The 22,468-nt window shown below is 39.2% G+C and overlaps 1 long non-coding RNA gene and 1 other non-coding gene across 2 annotated transcripts; one reads left to right on the top strand and one right to left on the bottom strand.

Annotated features, from left to right (window-relative positions):
- Positions 1 to 1,921: 1,921 nt before the first annotated feature.
- Positions 1,922 to 2,026, top strand: LOC114495781. Its single transcript, XR_003684456.1, has one exon. It is a non-coding gene; the product is annotated as a U6 spliceosomal RNA (small nuclear RNA).
- Positions 2,027 to 2,573: 547 nt separating this feature from the next.
- On the bottom strand, positions 2,574 to 21,535 carry LOC118499919. Its single transcript, XR_004902457.1, has 4 exons — positions 21,524 to 21,535; positions 16,026 to 16,028; positions 13,920 to 13,924; positions 2,574 to 2,743 (listed from the first exon to the last, which is right to left on the bottom strand). It is a non-coding gene; the product is annotated as an uncharacterized LOC118499919 (long non-coding RNA).
- Between the last annotated feature and the right edge of the window lie 933 nt (positions 21,536 to 22,468).

Raw genomic sequence — 22,468 nt, 5'->3', positions numbered from 1 at the left:
TTACAACTATAACTACATTATACAACAATCAACCTGAATAATCAACTGAAGACTATCTGAACAGAGGTCTTATAACTAAGGATTTACATAAGAAGCCACATTGAGACTGGTGAAAATTGCAGAGATGTGAAAATGACTGGCCCCGCACCCACATGTGGTGTTTGGGAATCTGGAGGGATATCTTAGCTACAAAGATTCCCACTGAGGAGTGAGGGTCTCACCTCCATGGTAAATTTCCTCACCCAGAGCACCAGAGCCAGGAAGAGGAGCCCATGTAACACCTGGCTGTGAAATATAGTGGGGATCCCCATCCACCAGAGACATAGGAGTCTCCTAGAAACCTAGGGGTACTTTTAAAGGGCCAACACACAAAATCCCATTCACTGCTACTCACCCTGGGCTCCAGGAGAAAAAGTAGCTCAGCTGACTGAAGTTACAAAGGGGCACTGGATTTTGTGGACTTGGGGACAGCCCTGAATGAACAGCCAAGAAGGTCCCTACGCTAAGTTCATTTCCCACCGTGCCCACAGACACCATCTTTCTTGGGTCAAGCATGTCTCTTCATGGGGCATCAGCCTAGGGAAATGCATTAGCCACCACCTTCCCTGTAGTCTGTCCTGCTTAGCTCATGTGTTGTGGAGGAGTCAGTTGGCCATGGCCAACATGGAACCCAATGCAGACATTATTAGCTCTCCAAGAGATCTGGGTAGACTCAGGGTATTGCAGAGAGAGACTGAGTTGTAAAACTGTAGGGAAAGGGTCATTTTTCCCTTGCACACCCGAATAGTGCCACCATTCATGTGCAGCGCACCCTGTCCACATGGACAAATCTTGGCCTGTTTTAGCCTGATTAATTGTATTGGCTTCACCATGACAACTCCCTGAGACCCTGCCCAACCACAAAGTCTGATCTGCAGGCCCCAGGCAGGTGGCGGCTGGCACTGGTGTACACTGAGACTTTTGCAGAGTGGCCTCAGACCTAGCACTGACATCCAGTTTGAAACACTAGAGGCATTCGGCAGGCAGAGGCAGATCTTGGGGTAACTTGGGCCTTTTGCTGATATGACCCTGGGCTTACTGTGCCTTGGAATGCAGCTTGGATCCACCCATGTGCACCCAGCCCTGCAAAGGCAGCTACAAACTGTGGATCGCAGTTCCAAACAGGTAGCCAGGGAAGTCATAGGCAGCATCTGACATTAACCTGCACCAAAGTCCCTCCCAAGAGGTCCCAGGCCAAAACATACAATGGCAGATTTCAGACCACATCATAGCAGGACCCAACTGGCACCACAAGTGACACCCAAAGGGAGATCTCAGAAGGCACCAACCCTGATGTGGTGAATTCTGCTTCATGGGGCCATTCCCTGTATAGCAAGCAGCTCATGCACTGTAGTTGGGAGTCCAACCTCATAGTCAGACAGTCTGAGGATCAAACCAGCCAACAGATGAGGCAACACTAATTAAAACTCAACTATAACAGGAGAGCCCACATAATCATGTGGGAGACATAGCAGATCTACCTAATACACAGATATAAAAAAGAGTGGCAACCAAAATAAAAAGACAAGGAAATATACCCCAAACAAAAGGACAAAAATTCCTCCAAGAAGTAATTGCAATGGAGGCAATATACCAGACAAAAGTTCAAACAATGGTTATAAGGATGCTCAAAAAGCTTAGGGGAAGAATGGATGAACTTGGCGAGAACCTCTACAAAGAGATAGTAATTATAAGAGATGACATAGAACTAATAAAAAGTAACCAGTCAGAAATGAAGAACATAGTATATGAAATGAAGAATAAACTAGAAGAAATCAATATCAGATTAAATGAAGCAGAGTATGGAATCAGCAATTTGGAAGACAAGGTATCAGAAAAGACCCAATTAGAGCAGAACAAAAAATTGTAAAAAGTGAGGCTAGTGTCATTTCTATAGCACACATATTAAAATTGGAATGTTACAGAGAAAATGAGCATAGCCCCTATGCAAAGATGACATGAAAAATCTGAAATGTTCCATATTTTTTTATGCCCTGGACATTTTGGCTCAGATGGTTGGAGCATTGTCCCAAAGAGACAATAAACCGAAGGGTTGAGGGTTGAATTCCCAGTCATGGCACATGCCTTGGTTGTGGGTTCAGTCCCCATTAGGGGTGTATGCAAGAGGCAATTTATATTTTTCTCTCACATCAATGTTTCTCTCTCTCCCTCAATCTCTCCCTCCACCTCTGTCTCTAAAATCAACAAGAATGTCCTTGGGTACAGATTAAAAAATTTTTAAATTTGAAATGAGGATAATTTACGGGACCTCTGGGACAGTATCAAGCTTAACAACATTTGCCTCATTGGGGGACCAGAATGAGAAAAGGCAGATCAAAGGATTGAGAACCTATTTGAAGAAATAATGATTGAAAACTTCCTTATACTTGTCAAAGAAAAAGACACACAAGTCCAGGAAGTATAGAGAGTCCCAAACAAGATAAACGCAAATAGGCCTACACCAAGACACTTCATAATTAAAACAGCAAAGGTTAAAGACAGAGGAAATTTAAAGCAGCAAAAGAAAAACAGTTACCTACAAGGAAGCTCCCATAAGACTGTCAGTTGATTTCTCAATAGAAACATTTCAGGCCAGAAGGGATAGGCACAAAATAGTCGAAGAGATGAAAAGCAAAGACCTATAGCTAAGAATAGACTACTCAGCAAGGCTATTATTTGAAACTGAAGGAGAAATAAAGAGCTTCTTGGACAAAACAAAACAAAACAAAACAAAAGGAGTTCTTTGCCACCACACAAGTATTACAAGAAATGTTATATAAACTTCTTGATGAAGAAGAAAAGAAGAAACATAATTGTAAGAAATAAAATATGTACAACATGGCAACTAATACACACCTATGTTCTCACCCAAGGACATTTTAATTTGCTTTTAGAGAGAGAGAGAGGAAGGGAGAGAAGAAGGGAGAGAGAGAAACGTCAATGCAAGAAAAGCATTTGACTGGTTTTCTCTACACACCCAGACTGGGGATCTGCACCAGGACCAGAAATTGTATCTGTCTGGCCAGGGATGAACCCATAACCTAGGTATGTGCCCTGACTGGGAATCAATCCTGACCTGTAACATTTTAGTTATAGGACAACACTCCAACCACTGTGCCACACTGGCCAGGGCTATCAATAATCACTTTAAAGTGAATGGATTACATGCTTCAATCAAAAGACATAAGGTAGCTAAATGGAAAATAAAACAAGACCCATATATATGTTGTTTACAAGATACCCACTTCAGAATGAAAGACATGCTGACTGAAAGTAATGGGTTGAAAAAAATTTTATGTAAATCAAAATGAAAAAAAAAAAGCTGGGGTAATGATACTTATATCAGGCAAAATATAACAAAGGCTATAATAAGAGACAAAGAAGGAAATTACATAATGACAAAGGGAGCAATCCAACAATAGGGTATAGAAAACATTTATACACCCAGTGCAGGAGTACCTATAAAAACAAATGTTGCTAAATGTAAAGGGAGAGGTTGACAATAATAAGCTCATAGTAGGTGTTTAAACACTTCATTGACATCAATGATGTTACAGACAGAAAATTAACAAGGAAACAGGAGCCTTAAATGACACCCTAGACCAGATGGATTAATCAATATTTTGACAGTATTTCACCTCAAAGCAGCAGAAAACACATTCTTTTCAAGTGTGCATGGAATATTTTCCAGGATAGGCCATATGTTAGGACACAAAACAAGTGTCAGTAAATTTAAGAAGATTAAAATCATATCAACCACCTTCTCTGAACATAATGGTATGAAACTAAAATATCACAAAAACACTAACAAACACACAAAGACATGGAGACTAAATAACATATTACTAAACAATAAATGGGTTAACGTGTATGATGAGATGAAGAAAGAAATAAAAAGATACCTTGAAGCCAATTAAAATAATAACACAGCAACCAAAAATCAATGGGACAGAGCAAAAACAGTCCTAAGAGGGAAATTCATAGCAACATAGGCTGACTTAAAGAAAGAAAAGAAAACTCAAATAAACAATCTAGCTGCCACCTAAACAAACCAGAAGAACAACAGCAAACAAAGTCCAAAGGGAGCAGAAAGAAGGAAATAATAAATATCAGGGAAGAAATAAATAAAATAGAGTCTGAAAAATAACACAAAAGATCAATGAACTCAAGAACTGGTTCTTTGAAGAGATAAACAAGACTGATAAATCTTTAATCAGACTTATCAAGAATAAAAGAAAGAGGACCCAAATAAATAAAATCAGAAATGAAAGAGAAGAAGTAACAACTGACACCAAAGAAATACAAAGGATTATAAGAAAATATTACAAACAACGATATGCCATCAAATTGGGCAATGTGGAAGAAGTGGATAAATCCCTAGAAATATACAGTTTTCCAAAACTGAATCAAGAAGAAACAGAAAATCTGAACAGTCTGATTACAACTAACAAAATTGAAGCAGTAATAATAATAAAAAAAACTCCCAACAAACAAAATTTCTGCACTAGGTTATTTGATAGGTAAATTTTATCAAATATTCAAAAAAGAACTAATACCTACCCTTCTCAAACTATTCCAAAAACTTCAAGAGTGGGGACAACTCACAAGCTCATTTTACAAGACTAGTATTATTCTAATGCCAAAACCAGATAAAGCCAGTACAAAGAAAAAAATTATAGGCCAATATCCCTGATGAACACAGATGCTAAAATCCTCAACAAAGTATTAGCAAACGAAATCCAACAATACATGAAAAAGATCATACACAATGATCAAGTGGGACTCAGTCTAGGGATACAAGGTTGGTAACAATGTTTGCAAATGAATTATCATGATATACCACGTAAACAAAATAAAGGATAAAAAATCATATCATCAGGGAAGGGGTAAAAAAATCATATCATCACATCAATAGATGCAAATAAAACATTTGACAAAATTCAGCACCCATTTATGATAAAAACTCTCAGTAAAGAGGGAATAGAGGGAACATAGCTCAGCACAAAAAGGACGTGTATGCCAAATCAACAACTAACATTATACTCAGCAGGGAAAAATGAAAAGCATTACCCTTAAGATCAGGAACAAGACAAGATATCCACTCAACTCATTCAACATAGTATTGGAAGTCCTAGCCATAAAAATTAGAGAAGAAGAAATAAAAGGCATCCAAATTGGAAAGAAAAGAAGTAAAAACTGGCCTCATTTATATTTGCAGATGACATGACACTGTATATAGAAAACCCTAAAGATTCCACCAAAAACTACAGAATTGATAAATGAATTCAATAAAGTAGCAGGATACAAAATAAATATTAAAAAAATTATTGCATTTTTATACACCAATAATGAACTGTCAGAAAGAGAAAGTAAGAAAACAATCCCACTTACAATTGACTCAAAAAAATATCTAGGTATAAATTTAACCAAGGAGGTAAAAGATTGGTACTTGGTAAATTATAAGACACTGAGGAAAGAAATTGGAGAAGATAGAAATAAATGGAAGCATATACTGTGTTCATGGATAAGAAATATTAACACCATTAAAATGCCTATACAACCCAAAGCAATCTATATATTCATCTCAATTCCCTTCATAATACCAAAGGTTGCTGTCACAAAACTAGAACAAATAATGCAAAAACTTATATGGAACCACAGAAGATCTTAGATAGCCACAACAACTTTGATAAAAAAGAAACACAGTTGGAAGCTACATGATATCAAACTATACAACAGTGCTATAGTAATCAGAACAGCATGTTACTGGTAAAAAACAGGTACATTGATGAATGGAACAAAAGAGAGCCCAGAAATGGACCCCCAGCTATATGGTCAGTTAATATTTGACAAAGGAGGCAAGAACATACAATGGGGTAAAAACTGTAGCCAATAAATGCTATTGAGGGAATTAGACAGATACATTAAAAAAAAAAAAAGAAATTAGACCACCTTCACACACTGCATACAAGAATAAATTCAAAATGGATTAAAGACTTAAATGCAAGATTCAAAACCAGAAAACTCCTAGAAGAAAACATAGATTGTAAAATTCCTGACATTTCTGTTAATGATATATATTTTTTTCCTGCTGTATCTCCTTCACCAAGGGAAACAACAGAAAAAAAATAAACAAATGGGACTATCGGTACATCAAACTGAAGTTTTTGTACAGCAAAGGAAATCATCAACAAAACAAAAAGATAGGTCACTGAATGGGAGAACATATTCACCAATGATACATCTGATAAGGCATTAATATCAAAAATTTATAAAGAACTTATACAACTCAAATCCAAAAAATCCTCAAACAATCCAATTAAAAAATAGCCAGAGAATCTGAATAAGCACTTCTCCAAAGAAGATGTACAGAGGGCCAATAGATATATGAAAAGAAGCTTAAAGTTACTAATCATCAGAAAAATGCAAATTAAAACCACAATAAGATATCACCTCATACCTGTCAGAATGGCTATCATCAATAAATCAACAAACCAGTGTTGGAGAGGATGTGGAGAAAAGGAACCCTTGTGTACTGTTGTTGGGAATGTAGATCAGTACATCCACTATGAAAACAGTATGGAGGTTCCTCAAAAATTTCAAAATGGAATTGCATTATGACCTAGTGATTTCACTTCTGAGCATAGAGTTGAAGAAGCCCAAAACACTGATTCAAAAGAATATATGCATCCCTATGTTCACTGCTGCATTATTAACCATGACCACAGTATGGAAGCAACCCAAGTACCCATTAATAAATCAGTTGATAAAATGCTGTGGGACATACATACAATAGAATGTTACTTGACCATAAACAAAATGAAAATCTTACCATTTTCCAACAGTATGGATGGACCTAGTGGGTATTATGCTAAGTGAAATAAGTCAGTCAGAGAAAGACAAATATCATATGATTTCACCTATGTGTGGACTAAAGAATAAAATAAACAGACATATAGATGTAGAGAACACACTGATGGTTGCCAGAAGGGAGGAGGTTGGGGGACTGGGTGAAAAAGGTGAAGGGATTAAGAAGTACAGATTGGTAGTTACACAATAGTCACAGAGACATTAGGTACAGCATAGGGAATATGGACAATAATATTGTAATAACTAGGTATGGTGCCAGGTGGGAACGGTAAATATCAGGGGGAGCATTTTTAAAATATATGATTTTCTAACCACTATGTAGTATTCCTGAAAGCAATATAAAATAACATTCAATGTAGCTGCAATGAAAATTTTTTTTTAAAAATAAGAAATCCCAGTCTGAGGATGCCAAAGATTCTCTCTCATTCCCATTTGAGTGTGGCTGGGATAAGGGTAAGGAGAATTTTCCTCCCTTTTTCATGATGGCTCATTCATTATTCAGTGACAGAGTCAAAGCTTGGGCACTGTCTTGGATTGAATAGTGTGGCCCCCAAATTCATGTACACTTGGAACATGGAGTGTGATCTTCCTTGGAAATAAGGTCTTTCTAGATGTATACAATTTACAATCAGGTTATGCTAGATTAGGGTTGGGTATAAATCCAAAACGATTGATATCTTTTAAGAAGAGGGGTCTTTGGACTGGACACATGAAAGATGGCCATGTGGAGACAGAGGTAAAGACTGGAATTATGCTGTCACAGCACAAGGAATGTCAATGATTACCAGCAACTACAAGAAGCTAGGAGAGAGGCATGGAACACGTTCTCCAAGTCCCTAGAAGGAACCAGCCTTGCTTATTCATTTTTAAAAAATATATTTTATTAATTATGCGATTACAGTTGTTCCGTTTCCCCCCTTTATTCCCCTACACTCTGCATAGCCCCTCCCACCCACATTTCCCCCCCTTTAGTTTATGTCCATGGGCCATACATATAAGTTCTTTGGCTTCTACATTTCCTACACTATTCCTAACCCCCTCCATCTATATTGTACCTACCATTTATGTTACTTATTCTCTGTACCTTTTCCCCCTCTCTCCCCTTCCCCCACTGATAACTCTCCATGTGATCTCCATTTCTGTGATTCTGATCCTGTTCTAGTTGTTTGCTTAGTTTGTTTTTGTTTTTGTTTTAGGTGTGGTTGTTAATAACTGTGTTTGTTGTCATTTTACTGTTCATAGTTTTTAATTTTCTTTTTCTTAGATAAGTTCCTTCAACATTTCATATAATAAGAGTTTGGTGATGATGAACTCCTTTAACTTGACCTTATCTGGGAAGCACCTTATCTGCCCTTCCATTCTAAATGATAGCTTTACTGGATAGAGCAATCTTGGATGTAGGTCCTTGCCTTTCATGACTTGGAATATTTCTTTCCAGCCCTTTCTTGCCTGCAAGGTTTCTTTTGAGAAATCAGCTAACAATCTTATGGGCACGCCTTTGTAGATAACTGTCTGCTTTCCTCTTGCTGCTTTTAAGATTCTGTCCTTCCCTTTAATCTTGGCTAATGTGATTACGATGTACCTTGGTGTGTTCCTCCTTGGGTCCAACTTCTTTGGGATTCTCTGAACTTCCTGGACTTCCTGGAAATCTATTTCCTTTGCCAGATTGGGGAAGTTCTTCATTATTTGTTCAAATAAGTTTTCAATTTCTTGCTCTTCCTCTTCTCCTTCTGGCACCCCTATGATTCAGATGTTGGAATGTTTCAAGATGGCCTGGAAGTTCCTAAGCCTCTCCTCATTTTTTTTTAACTGTTTCTTCATTTTGTTTTGGTTGAATGTTTCTTTCTTCCTTCTGGTCCACACCATTGATTTGAGCCACAATTTGCTTCCCATCACTGTTGGTTCCCTGTACATTTTCCTTTATTTCACTTAGCGTAGCCTTCATTTTTTCATCTAATTTGCAACCATATTCAACCAATTCTGTGAGCATCCTGAATACCAGTGTTTTGAACTGTGCGCCTGATAGGCTGGCTATCTCTTTGTCCCTTAGTTGTATTTTTTTCTGGTGCTTTGATCTGTTTTTTCATTTGGGCCATTTTTTTTTTTTTGTCTTGGCATGCCTGTTACATAGTAAGAGTAGGAGCCTTAGGTGTTCACCAGTGTGGGGCAACTCACATTGCTGCGTTGTGGTGCTGTATGTGGGGGAGGGGTCTGAGACGGAACAATGCCACTTGCTTGGCTTTCTGCCGGTTTTCAGTCACATCCCCTGCTACCCACAAGCAAACTGGGCTCTTCTGGGGCTGGTTCCCGGGTGGGTGGGCTTGCGTATGTTCTAGGACCCTGTGGTTCTCTTAAACGAACTCTTCTGTGAGGTTGGGAGTTTCTCTTGCTGCCTCCTCAACCCCCACTGGTGTTTCCAATCGGGGGTTTGAGGCTTTGTGTCCCTACACTGAAACTCTAGGTCCCAAGGTCTTTCTTGCTCCCTTGTTTGTCTGCAACCAGTCTGAAATCCACCACTTCTCCAGGTTGGCCAGCTGCTGCTTTGCTGGGAGTTCTCTTCCTGGCTGTCCGTCTCCGCCCCTCTTACCGGTCTGGATTAATGTTTCTTCTTTAACTCCTTGGTTGTTGGAGTTCCATACAGTTTGAGTTTCTGTCAGTTCTGGTTGTTTTTTGTTTTTAAATTTGTTGTTGTCCTTCTTTTGGTTGTGCATGGAGGCACAGTGTGTCTACCTATGCCTCCATCTTGGCTGGCCCAACCTTGCTTATTCTTTTTAAACATTTAAAAAAGAGTTTTAATTGTTATTCTATTATAGTTATCCCAATTTTTCCCCCTTTTCTCTCCTCTTCCCACCCCAGTCCCTATTCCCACAGTCAATCCCCATATTGTTGTCCATGTCCATGGATCATTCATACATGTTCTTTGACTAGTCCGTTCCTCTTCTTTCACCATTATCCCCCTCTCCCCTCCCCTCTGGTTGCTGTCAGTCTGTTCCATGTTTCCATGCCTCTGGTTCTAATTTTGCTCATTCGTTCATTTTTGTTCATTAGGTTCCTCTAATAAGTGAGATCAGATGATATTTGTCTTTTAGTGACTGGTTTATTTCACTTAGCATAAAATTCTCTAGTTCCATCCATGCTGTCACACAAGTTAGGAGTTCCTTCTTTCTTTCTGCTGTGTAGTATTCCATGGTGTAAATGTGTCACTGATTTTTAATCCACTCATTTGCTGATTGGCACTTAAGCTGTTTCCAGCACTTGGCTATTGTAAATAGTGCTGCTATGACCATAGAGGTGCATAGGTTCTTTTGAATTGGTGATTTGGGATTCTTAGTGTATATTCCCAGCAGTGAAATTTCTGGGTCAAAAGGCAGTTCCATTTTTAGTTTTCTGAGGAATTTCTATACTGTTTCCTACAGTGGCTACACCAGTCTGCATTCCTACCAGGGTTTCCCTTTCTCCACATCCTAGGCAGCACTTGTTGTTTGTTGATTTATTAATGATGTCCATTCTGACCAATGTGAGGTAGTATCTCATTGTGGTTTTAATTTGCATCTCTCTGATAGCTAGTGATGTTGAGCATCTTTTCATATGTCTATGGGCCCTCTGTATGTCCTCCTTGGAAAAGTGTCTATTCAAGTCCTTTGTCCATTTTTTAATTGGATTGATTGTCTCCCTGGTGTTGAGTCACAAGTTCTTTGTATATTTTGGAGACCAAACCCTTGTCCGATGTATCATTGGCAAATATGTTCTCTCATATGGTTGGTTCCATTTTATTCTGATGATGGTTTCTTTAGCCATGCAGAAGCTTTTTAATTTGATGTAGTCCCATTTGTTTATTTTTTCCTTTCTTTCCCTTGCCCTAGGAGATATATTGGCAAAAATATTGTTACATGGGATATCTGAAATTTTACTCTTTGTGTTTTCCTCTAGGAATTTTATGGTGTAAAAACTTATACTTAAATCTTTTATGCATTTTGAGTTTATTCTGTTGTATGGTGTAAATTGGTGGTCTAGTTTCTTTTTTTTTTTTTTGCATGTATCAGTCCAGTTCTTCCAATACCATTTATTGAAGAGGCTATTTTTTACTCCATTGTATGCTCATGCCTGCTTTTTCAAATATTAATTGATAAGAGAGACATGGGTTTATTTCTGGGCTCTCTATTCTGTTCCATTGGTCTATGTGTCTTTTCTTATGCCAGTACCACACTGTTTTGATTAGTGGCCTTGAGTATAGTTTGATATCAGGTATTGTGATCTCTCCTACTTTGTTATTCTTTCTCAAGACTGCTGAGGCTATTCAGGGTCTTTTTGGTTCCATATACATTTTTGAAATATATGTTCTAAATCTGTGAAATAGGGACTTCCGGCAAGATGGAGGAATAGATGGATGCACCGTATCTCCTCGCAAAACCACGATTAGGACAACAATAATTTACAACAATAATTTACAGACAGAATAACACCCAGAACCGATAGAGGATTTATCTGAATGGAAGTCGGACAGCCAAGAAGTTGAAGTAGACCTGTACATCCAGACTGGTAGGAGAAGACAAGCCGGGCGGGCGTGGGGCTGGCGCCGGTTGGTGGTGTGTGGAGGTCGGGAAAAATTTGGCGTGAAATCGGCGCGACAGCCATCTGGGGCGCAAGAACACAGCGGGGGTCCCTGAGTACGCAAGCTGCGGCTGGCGGACCCAGTGAGGCAGCGATTGTGGACCAGGGCAGAGCTCACAGCCCAGGATCCTAGAGAAGGGTCTGAGCCCAGGAGAATGGAACTACCACCATTGTTCCCTCCCATCCCCGCTCCCGCTCCCGCCCCCGCCCCCACATATAACGTCACAATCTAGAGACTGGGGTGCCCAGCCCCAGTGAACACCTAAGGCTCTGCCCCCCACCGTAACAAGAGCGACCAGACTGGGGGAAAAAATAAAAGGAGAGACAGGGAAAGATATGTATCCAACAGAACAGATCAGTCCCCCAGGACTCATCCTTTTGAGTGACCAAGAAATAGCCAATCTATCAGATGCACAGTTCAAAACACTGGTGATCAGAAAGCTCACGGAATTGGTTGATTTTGGGCGCAATTTAAATGAAAGGATGCAGGTTACCATAAAAGAGATGCAGGAAGATATGCGGAGGAGAGCCAATAGTGAAAGGAAGGAATCTGAGTCTCAAAACAATACAGTGGACCAGAAGGAAGATAGAATCAACCAAGCAGGAAAGCATGATGAAATAAGAATTCAAAAAATTGAGGAAAAGCTTAAGAGCATCCAGGACACCTTTAAACGTTCCAACATCCGAATTATAGGGGTACCAGAATAGGAAGGGGGAAAGCAACAAATTGAGCACATATTTGAACAAATAATAAAGGAGAACTTCCCCAATCTGGCAAAGGAAACAGTCTTCCAAGAAATCCAAGAAGCTCAGAGAGCCCCAAAGAAGTTGGACCCAAGAAGAAACACACCAAGGCACATCATAATTACATTAGCCAAGGTAAAAACAAAGGAGAGAATCCTAGAAGCAGCAAGAGATAAGGGGACAGTAACCTACAAAGGAGTGCCCATCAGACTGTCAGCTGATTTCTCCAAAGAGACCTTACAGGCAAGAAGGGGCTGGAAAGAAATATTCCAAGTCATGAAAGACAGGGACCTACATCCCAGATTGCTCTATCCAGCAAAGCTCTCATTTAGAATGGAAGGGCAGATAAAGTGCTTTTCAGATAAGGTCAAGTTAAAGGAGTTCATCATCACCAAGCCCTTATTTTATGAAATGCTAAAGGGACTTATCTAAGAAAAGAAGATAAAGAAAAGACATGTATAGTAAAAGGACAGCAAACTCACAATTATTAACAACCACACCTAAAGCAAAACCAAAAGAAACTAAGTAAACAATTAGAACAGGAACAGAACCACAGAAATGGAGGTCACATGGAGGGTTAGCAGCAGGGGGGTGGGAGGAGGAGAGAGGGGGAAAAGGTATAGAGAATAAGTAGCATAGAATGTAGGTTGAAAATAGATAGGGGGAGGGCAAGAATAGTATGGGAAATGTAGAAGCTAAAGAACTCATAAGTATGACACATGGACATGAACTAAAGGGGGGAATGTGGGTGGGAGAGGGGGTACAGGGTGGAGGGGAGAGAAGGGGGGAAATGGGACAACTGTAATAGCATAATCAATAAAATATATTTTAAAAATCTGTGAAATATGCTGTTGGTATTGTAATAGGAATTGCATTGAATCTGTAGATTATTTTGGGTAGTATGGACATTTTAATGATGTTAATTTTTCCCATCCTTGAACATGGTACATGCTTTTTGTATGTACACATTTGAAGGTACATATTTGTATCTTCCTTAATTTCTTTATTTGGTGTTTTATAGTTTTCTGAGTACAAGTCTTTTACCTCCTTAAGTTTATTACCTGGTTAAGTTTATTCCTAGGTACTTTATTTTTCTTATTGTTATAGTAAATGGGATTTTTCCTAGTTCATGTTTTTGATATTTCTTTGTTGGTGTACAAAAATGCCCTCAATTTCTGAATATTGACTTTATATCCTGGCATTTTATCAAATTCACTTCTTAGATCAAGTAGTTTTTTGGTGGAGGCTATAGGGTTTTCTTTGTACACTATCATGTCATCTGTGAATAATGATGGTTTTACTTCCTCCTTTCCAATTTGGATGCCTTTATTTCTTTTTCTTGCGTGATCCCTGTGGCTAGAACTTCCAGTGCTCTGTTGAATAAAAGTGGTGAAAGCAGAGAGCCTTGTCTTGTTCCTGATCTTAAGGGGAAAGCTTTTAGTTTTTGCCCCTTGAGTATGATGATGGCTGTAGGTTTCTCATATGTAGCCTTTATTGTGTAGAGCTATGCTCCCTCTATTCCCATTGTGCTGAGTATTTTTTATCATAAATGATAAAAGCATTTTATAAAATGCTTTTTTCAGCACCTATTAATATGATCATGTGATTTTTATCCTTCATTTTGTTTATGTTGTGTCTTACTTTTTGATGTGGACCCCAGCTCATGGGGTCCACGACACTGTGGATGGGGGAGAGACATTCACACGGAGTACTGTGGAGGAAAAGGGACAGCATGGCTTTTCTCTCAAGGCGAGCAAAAGCTGTGGCCCTTGCCATGACCAGCCTTTATTGGGTTTCTCGCACATTACATGATGGTCCTCATTTACTATGCACAGGTTTGCTTTAGGTGGCTACCTTTTACAGAAGACAAAGGAGCTGATGCTGCTAAACACATCACAGAAGGAGGGTATTTGCAAATGAAAAGGGAAAAGTAGTTGAGCCTGTTACACTCATACTTGGAAGGTTTAGCATGGGTTTTAGGAAGTTACTTTGCAGTAAATGTCCTCAGTTCAGGGTGAGGGAGTTTTTTAGCAAGAGCAAGACTCAAAGTGGCCTATGCACATTGCAGACCTGATTCCCCATGGGAGAACCTATCCGTGAGAACGGGCCTTGTGCATCTCCAAGTGGGAGCTGGGCCCATGCCATGCAGAATGGTCTCCTACAACTTTTATTGCTTTGCGAGTATTGTACCATCCTTGCATCCCTGGGATGAATCCCATTTCATCATGGTGTATGATCCTTTTAGTGTATTGCTGGATCCTTTTAGTGTATTGGCAATAGTGTATTGCCAATATTTCATTGAGGATTTTAGCATCTGTGTTCATCAGAGATATTGGCCTGATGAACAGGTCAATATTTCTTTCTTTGTTATGTCTTTACCTGGTTTTGGAATGAGAATATTGGCCTCATAAAAAGAACTTGGGAGTCTTCCTTCTCCTTGAAATTTTTGGCATTTGAGAAGGATGGGAGTTAGTTCTTCTTTAAATCTTTATTAAAATTTGCCTCTGAAGCCATTCAGTTTAGGGCTTTTGTGTGCTGGGAGTTGATTACTATTTAAATTTTACTAGCTATAATGTGTCCATTTAGGTTTTCTGCTTCCTCTTAATTCAGCTTTGGGAGATTATATGTTTCTAAAAATTTGTACAATTCACTCAGATTGTCCAATTTTTTTGGCATATAGTTGTTCATAGTAAATTCTTACAATCCTTTGTATTTCTGTGGTATCAGTTGTAACTTCTCTTTCATTTCTGATTTTATTTATTTGGGTTCTCCCCCCTTCCCACTTTTGATCCGTCTTATTAATGGTTTGTCAATTTTGCTTACCTATTCAAAGAACCAGCTCCTGGATTCATTGATCCTTTGAATTGTTTTTTTTTTGTTTGTTTATTTGTTTGTTTGTTTAGTATCCATGTGATTTAGCTCTGCTCTGATTTTGATGATAAATCTTGCCTATTCTTGATTTCAGACTCCTGGCCTCCAGAACTGTGATAGAATATATTTGGTGGTTTTAAACCAACCAGTCTGTGTCAATATTTTGTAAAAGCTCTAGGAAAGTGACAGTCATCAAGCTGTTCCTATACCCTTTCAGGAGAAGATGGGCATTCCTTCCTTAGTCTGGCCTTCATTCTCATCCCAGTAGGGACAGGTCTAATTCTTCATCCCATTATGTCCCATACTTCTTCCTTAGCTTTCCTGATATTGACTGTAATGAAGAGACCAGGATCTGTTTTCCTAATGGCCTTGGAACTTTGGCCATTCTTATTAAAAGGAGATTTGTTCTCAGACTTTTAATCACTGCTTAAGTAGTCTGAATATGCCTCCTAGAACAGCAACAGGACTTTACATGGCAGTTAACACTCTGAAATCTGATGGCCAGAGAACTGCTGCTGGTTGAGTGCAAAGAGAGAGCAAAGGTAAGGAAGATCTATTACATACAGGGACAATGATCATCTCAATGGCAGTGGCAACTCTACATTGTATTTCATGGGTGCTGTGACTCTTCCATGAACTGAGAAATGGGAACTAATAACTAATATGAACAATTATGAAGGAACAGAAAGCAGTAAAGTTTTAAACATATACAAAGTAGAGTTTACCACAAAGGTGGAATGTCTCACTGGGATCATTGATCTGATTAATGGCACTCTCCATTCTTGGGAGTCCAGTCATTGGCCTCTATTGTCTTAGAGACCTGGTATTAACACTGTGTAAATTATCCTCCTAAAGTCTTGATTCTCTTATGTGTAAAATGGAGATAATACATACTTTTCTTATAGCATGGTTGTAAGGATCATATCAGTTTACTCATACACAATACCTACAATTCAATAAGTTACCTCTCATCACTCCACTTACTTGCCAAAAAACCATACCCAAACCATCATTTATTCCTTCTTCAATCCCTTTGTTCTTACTCTCACTGCTTTTCTTTTCTGCATTTGATTACGCTCCTCACATCATATATCAAAGTTATTTTATTATAATGTTAGGAATCTCTTAGCATTTTAATCACCTTTTCCTCATGTGGACTCAATCTTACTTTCCTCACTCACTCTTTGAAAAAGGTATTTACCATTTTCTGTGTGACACTACCTGTATTTGGATCTTGTCCTCTAAGAGTTCAATATTGTAGCCCTAATATTTCCCATAGTTTCACCATTTCTTTTTCCACAGCTTCCCCCCGCAATATAGAAAAAGTTCCTTTCTCCTATTAGAATAAAGCAAACTCTAAACCTCTCTTGATTATTTTTAAAGCATATTTTATTGATTATGCTATTACAGTTGTCCACTTTTTTCCTCCTCTTTAGTCCCCTCTGTCCTGCACCCCCCTCCCACCAGCATTCCCCCATCTTAGTTCATGTCTATGAGTTGTATATACAAGTCTTTTGGCGTCTCCATCTCCTATACCAGTCTTAACCGCCCCCTGTCTTTTTTGAACCTACCATTTATGCTTCTTATTTTCTGTATCTTTTCCCTTAACCTCTCCTCTCCCCATTCCCCTCCCCGCTGATAAACCTCCATGTGATCTCCATTTCTGTGAATTCATTCCTGTTCTAGTTGTTTGCTTAGTTCATTTTTGTTTTTGTTTTAGGTTCAGTTGTTGATAGTTGTGAGTTTGTTGTCATTTGTTTTGATCATCTTCTTTTTCTTAGATAAATATCTTTAACATTTCATATAACAAGGGCTTGGTGATGATGAACTCCTTTAATCTGACCTTATCTGGGAAGCACTTTATCTGCTCTTCCATTTTAAATGATAGCTTTGCTGGATAGAGCAATCTTGGATGTAGATCCTTACCTTTCATGACTTTGAATACTTCTTTCCAGTCCATTCTTGCCTGCAAGGTTTCTTCTGAGAAATCAGCTGATAGTCTTATGGGAACTCCTTTGTAGGTAAATGTCTCCTTTTCTTTTGCTACTTTTAAGATTCTCTTCTTCTCATTAATCTTGGGTAATGTGATTATGATGTGCCTTGGTGTGTGCTTCTTTGAATCCAACTTCTTTGGGACTCTCTAAGTTTCCTGGACCTCCTGAAAGTATATTTCCTTTGCCAGACTGGGGATGTTCACCTTCATTATTTTTCCAAATAAGTTTTCAATTTCTTGCTATTCCCCTTCTCTTGCTGGTACTCCTATGATTCAGATTTTGAAAGGGTTAAAGTTGTCCTAGAGGCTCCTAAGGCTCTCATTTTTTTTTAATCGTTTCTTCATTCTGTTCCAGTTGAATGTTTATTTCTTCCTTTTGCTCCAAATCATTGATTTGAGTCCTGATTTCCTTCTCTTCATTGTTAGTTCCCTGTGTATTTTTCTTTACTTCACTTTGCATAGCTTTCACTTTTTCTTCTGTTTTGTGACCATATGCAACTGTTTCTGTGAGCATCCTGATTACCAGTGTTTTGAACTCTGCATCTGATAGGTTAGCTATTTCTTCATCACTGAGTTCTATTTTTGGAATTTTAATCTGTTCTTTCATTGGGGCCATATTTCTTTATTTTTACACAGGTATTTGTTGTAAGGGGTGGAGACCTCAGTATTTGCCAGGGCAGAACAACCCACAGCTTTGCGTTGTGGAGCTGTATGAGGGGTAGGGTCAGAGAGGGAACAATGTCACTCTTGCTCGGCTCTCATCCTCCTTCAGTCAATTTTCCTGATTACCACAAACAAAATGGACACTTCTGGTGCTGATTCCTGGTGGGTGGGTTTGTGTACATTCTAGAACCCTGTGGGTCTCTTCAATGAACTCTCCTGTGAGGCTGGGAGTTTCTCTCGCTGCTGCAACCCACACAAGTTTTTACAGTCAGAGGTTTTGAGGCTTTCTTTTCCCATTCTGGAACCCTGGGTTACAAGGTGTGTATTGGTCCCTAGTTGTTCCTCCCAGTTTATCTGCATGCAAATGTGGGACTGCCCAGTCCTCCAGCCACTGCTTTGCTATGTGTCCTCTCTGCCCCAGGTACCCATCTCTGCCCCTCCCACCAGTCTGGATAAATGTTTCTTCTTTAACTCCTTGGTTGTCACTTCCATACAGTTTGATATTATGGCAGTTCTGGTTATTTTTTGTTTTTAAATTTGTTGTTGTCCTTGTTTTGGTTGTGTGAGAAGGCAAAGCTTATCTACCTATGCCTCCATCTTGGCCAGAAGTCTAAACCTCTCTTGATTATGACAGCTACAACCCTATCTTTCTCTTTCTTTTTTTAGCCAAGCTGCTATGTTTTTTATTTAAATTTTATTTATTTACCTTTTAAAAAGACAACATTTAATGAATCAAAATTCAAAAAGGTATACAGTATGAGTTCTCCCTCCTACCCTGATTTACACATTATTTCTCTTCTCTGAGCAGTTTCTTTTGCTATTTTTAGAGATAAGTATCTGCATATACAAGCAAATACATATTTTTCCTTTCTATAAAAATGTTAGCAGCCCTGGCTGGCATAGCTCAGTGGATTGAGCGTGGGCTGCAAACCAAAGCATCACAGGTTTGATTCCCAGTCAGGGCACATGCCTGGGTTTCAGGCCATAGCCTCCAGCAACCGCACATTGATGTTTCTCTCTCTCTCTCTCTTTCTCCCTCCCTTCCCTCTCTAAAAATAAATTTTAAAAAATGTTAGCATATTCTTTTGATTCTTGCTTTTTTTCTCTCTTAAAAATATATCTTGGTCCTGGCCAGTGTGGCTCAGTTGGTTGGAACAATCTCCAATGGGGAAATATTGTAGGTTCCATTCCTGGTCAGGGCATAGACCTAGGCTGTGGGTTTGATCCCCAGGCTGGGTGCAGCCAATTGCTGGTCTGGGGGCTTGGACCTCTGGGCATGAATGGCAGGCAACTGAGTGATGTTTCTCTCTCTCTCTTCTTATCTCTCTAAAAGCAATGAAAAACAATGTCCTCAATTGAGGATAATATGTATATCTTGGAAGTTTTTTCACATCAGCACTTAAATAATTTCTTCATTGAAAAGCAAATGCCAAGATGGGATTAGACATGAAGGAGATTTATTGGAGGAAATGTCTGTGAGGGAGAAAAGGGAGGGAGCTGGAGGAGCCATCAGATCATGGTGCTGATCTGACCTCTCTAAAGGAGAGAAGGCAGGGAGGAGGGTTGGGTAGGTAATGATTCAGGCTGCAACATAGTTCTAAGAAAGTTTCAGGTCACCTTGAGCTTGGGGAGTCCTTAAGCCAAAGGCACCCATCAGAGGAACCCTACACTTGGCAGGAATGGATCTGCCTTAATATTCTGCCATGCTGAATCACAGGCTGGGAGCAGCCCATGTGGAGTGTGGCCTCATTGCAAATACAGTGATAGATCCAGAGCTTAACAGCTGGAGCCTCCCTGAAGGAAGGATGCCTGAGAATCATATTTTACAGGCTTCATATTATTTGTATGGCTGAATAATAACTCATTCATGGATGTGCCATAATATATGTATTGAGTCCCCCTGCAATGAACTTTTCTGTTGTTTCCAGTCCTTTCCTATTAGAAACAATGCTCAGTGAATAACCTTCAATTATATCATCTTGCACATGTGGGGAATATTACACATTGGGCTTCTGAGGAAGCAAATCCTGAGATAGAGATTAACATGTAGTCAGTTTATTACAGTGTTAATAAACTGAGATCAATACCTCTGAAGGGGAAAGGAAGAAAGCAGAATGGGGGAGATTGAGAAGGTGGTCTGCAATGCATACTCGGTGATGGTCTCAGTCAACCCCACAGGGAATTCTGAAGATAGGTTGACCCATTAGAGTTGTCCTGAAATGAGACCTTTATATCCCTGCATTAAGCAGTCACTGAATCTAGGACAGCGACTTTCAACTAGTGTGCTGCAAAAATTTTTAAAACAAGCAAAACCTATTTAGTTAGGGGGCAATGACCTCTTTTCCCTTAGATTGTCAAATAAAAAATGACAACAACCAACACAACGTTAGCTGTCTGCTATGAATGAACCAAGATTATACCTATTTTTGGTCAGATTGGCAAAAAATATATTTTTTTGGTGTGCAGCAGAATTTTAGTAATTAGTTTATGTGTGCCAGGAGATGACAAAGGTTGAAAATTGCTGCCATAGGAAATGGCATGACCTAGGTGAAGTGGCTCTTCAGCCAAAGCAGTTCCTGAAGGGGACTGACAGGTTGACATTGTCTGTAGCAACACTCCCAGCAGCTTGCGGGTATACATCCTTCAGTCCTGAAAGGGGTTCTGGGAGGCAACATTGCAGCTTCCACCACAAGGAATATAATTGTAGGATAGTACTATGTAATTTTGATAGATGTTGCTAAGATCAAAATCTAATACGTACATTGGTGCATGTTTTTCAAATATATACTTCCATGAGCAATGTAGGAGAGTGTCTGTTTCCCATATCCCTGATAACACAGGGTGTGGTCAAATTAATAAAAAATGTAAACTTTTCAAAATCTATATTTGATCTTTTACTAATATATTTGTCTACTTTCCAAGTACATATTCCAAGTACATATTCATTAAGACCTGGCTCTACAATGTACTGGTTGTTTCAGTTTGTTACAAGGTAAAATAGGAATAATACAGCAGATTTTACAGGGATATTTTGAGGATATAAAGAATGCAAAGCTTCTATTTAAAAATACCAACCAACCAAAAAATAATCTCCACACCCCACCATTATAAACTGATGATTTATAAATCTATACATTTAGGCTGTATTTTCTATTGGTAGGTAAAAATATTCACCTGTTTTTAATTGTTTCTCTTAATGCTCCACAGGCATTTCAATTTCAACATTTCCCAAGCAAACTCATCATCTTTCCTTCAAAAATTGCTCCTATTCCTTTGTTTCCTATTTTATGTTAAAGTAAAAAACGCTTGACGTCATCTTGGATTACTCTCTTCCCCTTAATCCCCCATATTTTATTAATCGCCTGATCTTGCTGAATTTGATTCATAAATAATTCCGGTATCTGTCTGGACAGATATCAGAATCTGTCTCAGCAAATTAGCCATCCCCCTCCCCTGCCTTAATCTACAATGTTCAAGCCGGTTGTATTTCTCAGTATATATCCTGTTCTTTCATGGTATACATACACGTCAGTTAGGCCTGAAATGATTCTTTGCTCCCTAGTTCCCAACTTGGCCTCCAAATAGGTTCTTTACATTTTGGCTCAAACTTACATTCTTTGTGAAGCCTACCCAGAGTCCTGAAGTAGTCCTACTACATCTGCCGTTGTCATTGTACCCTCAGCTTATTTTTGTTGGCATGTTTACTTCTTCAAAAGGTTTTAGTTCCTTGACAGAAAAAGATAAATTTTCATCTCGTATCTCCAGCATTTATCATAGTGCCTGGAAATAAGAGAAACTGAGATATTTGTTGATTTACTTCAAGAACTGAGGAAGTTTCACAGGGAACCTACTGTTGTGGTGGATAAACCATCCTTCTCCCCCCTCCCCTCCCCCCACCACACACAGTTGTCCAGGTCTTTTTACAGAAGCTAGCAGGCAGGTCACTGTCTGCTTTCCTTACCTCTTCAAGTAGACTTGACCATTCCCTCCTTTGTGTTTTCACTGAATGTAGTATATAAGTCCCATCCTAGCAGCAATCATGTTTAAGACTGTATCCCAAGCACCTGACATGTTATGCACAAGATAATGAAATGAATCGGTGTTCACCTTGATGAAAGAGCCTTTCTTAAACATTCTAGGAAAACGCCACCATTATGCATACACCGTAGAAAAACTTTACAATCCAAGTTTTTTTTTTTGTTTTTTTTAAACACTGCATCCTCCAAGCTCTTTAATTGTCCTCAGACAGATGGCCCAAGCTATGGAGACCTCAAATGCTGAGACTATGACTAGAAGGCCAGGAAAAGGATGATTGGCTGCTAGGGCTCAGAAGTTACACGTTTGTCTCAGACCGACGCTAGAACTAGGAAACAGCTGAATGTTCAGTTTTTGAAATACGGTTTTTGCATCGTCAAGAAAAAAGATTAACCTATCAGGAAGAACTCAGCAAATTCAATTACCAATCAAGAGCGGGAAAGAAGCCAAAGCCTGGGGATACCCACGCACGAACGAGGACGTCATTCTCTAGTCTCTGCCAATGAGCGGTTGGACAGGGGGCGGGGCAGCAGGCGGACCAATTGCCACAAAAAACAATCTGCAGTACAACTGTTCTAACCACAGTCCTCGCTTCTCAAACCGTAGCCCTCGCCTCTCAAACCACTGGCACAAGCTCTAGGA

This window comes from Phyllostomus discolor, chromosome 4 (genome assembly GCF_004126475.2).
Source record: "Phyllostomus discolor isolate MPI-MPIP mPhyDis1 chromosome 4, mPhyDis1.pri.v3, whole genome shotgun sequence".
NCBI classification, from domain to species: Eukaryota; Metazoa; Chordata; class Mammalia; order Chiroptera; family Phyllostomidae; genus Phyllostomus; species Phyllostomus discolor.
Note: the sequence above shows the minus strand (reverse complement) of the source record. Positions and strands in the feature narration are given on the sequence as shown.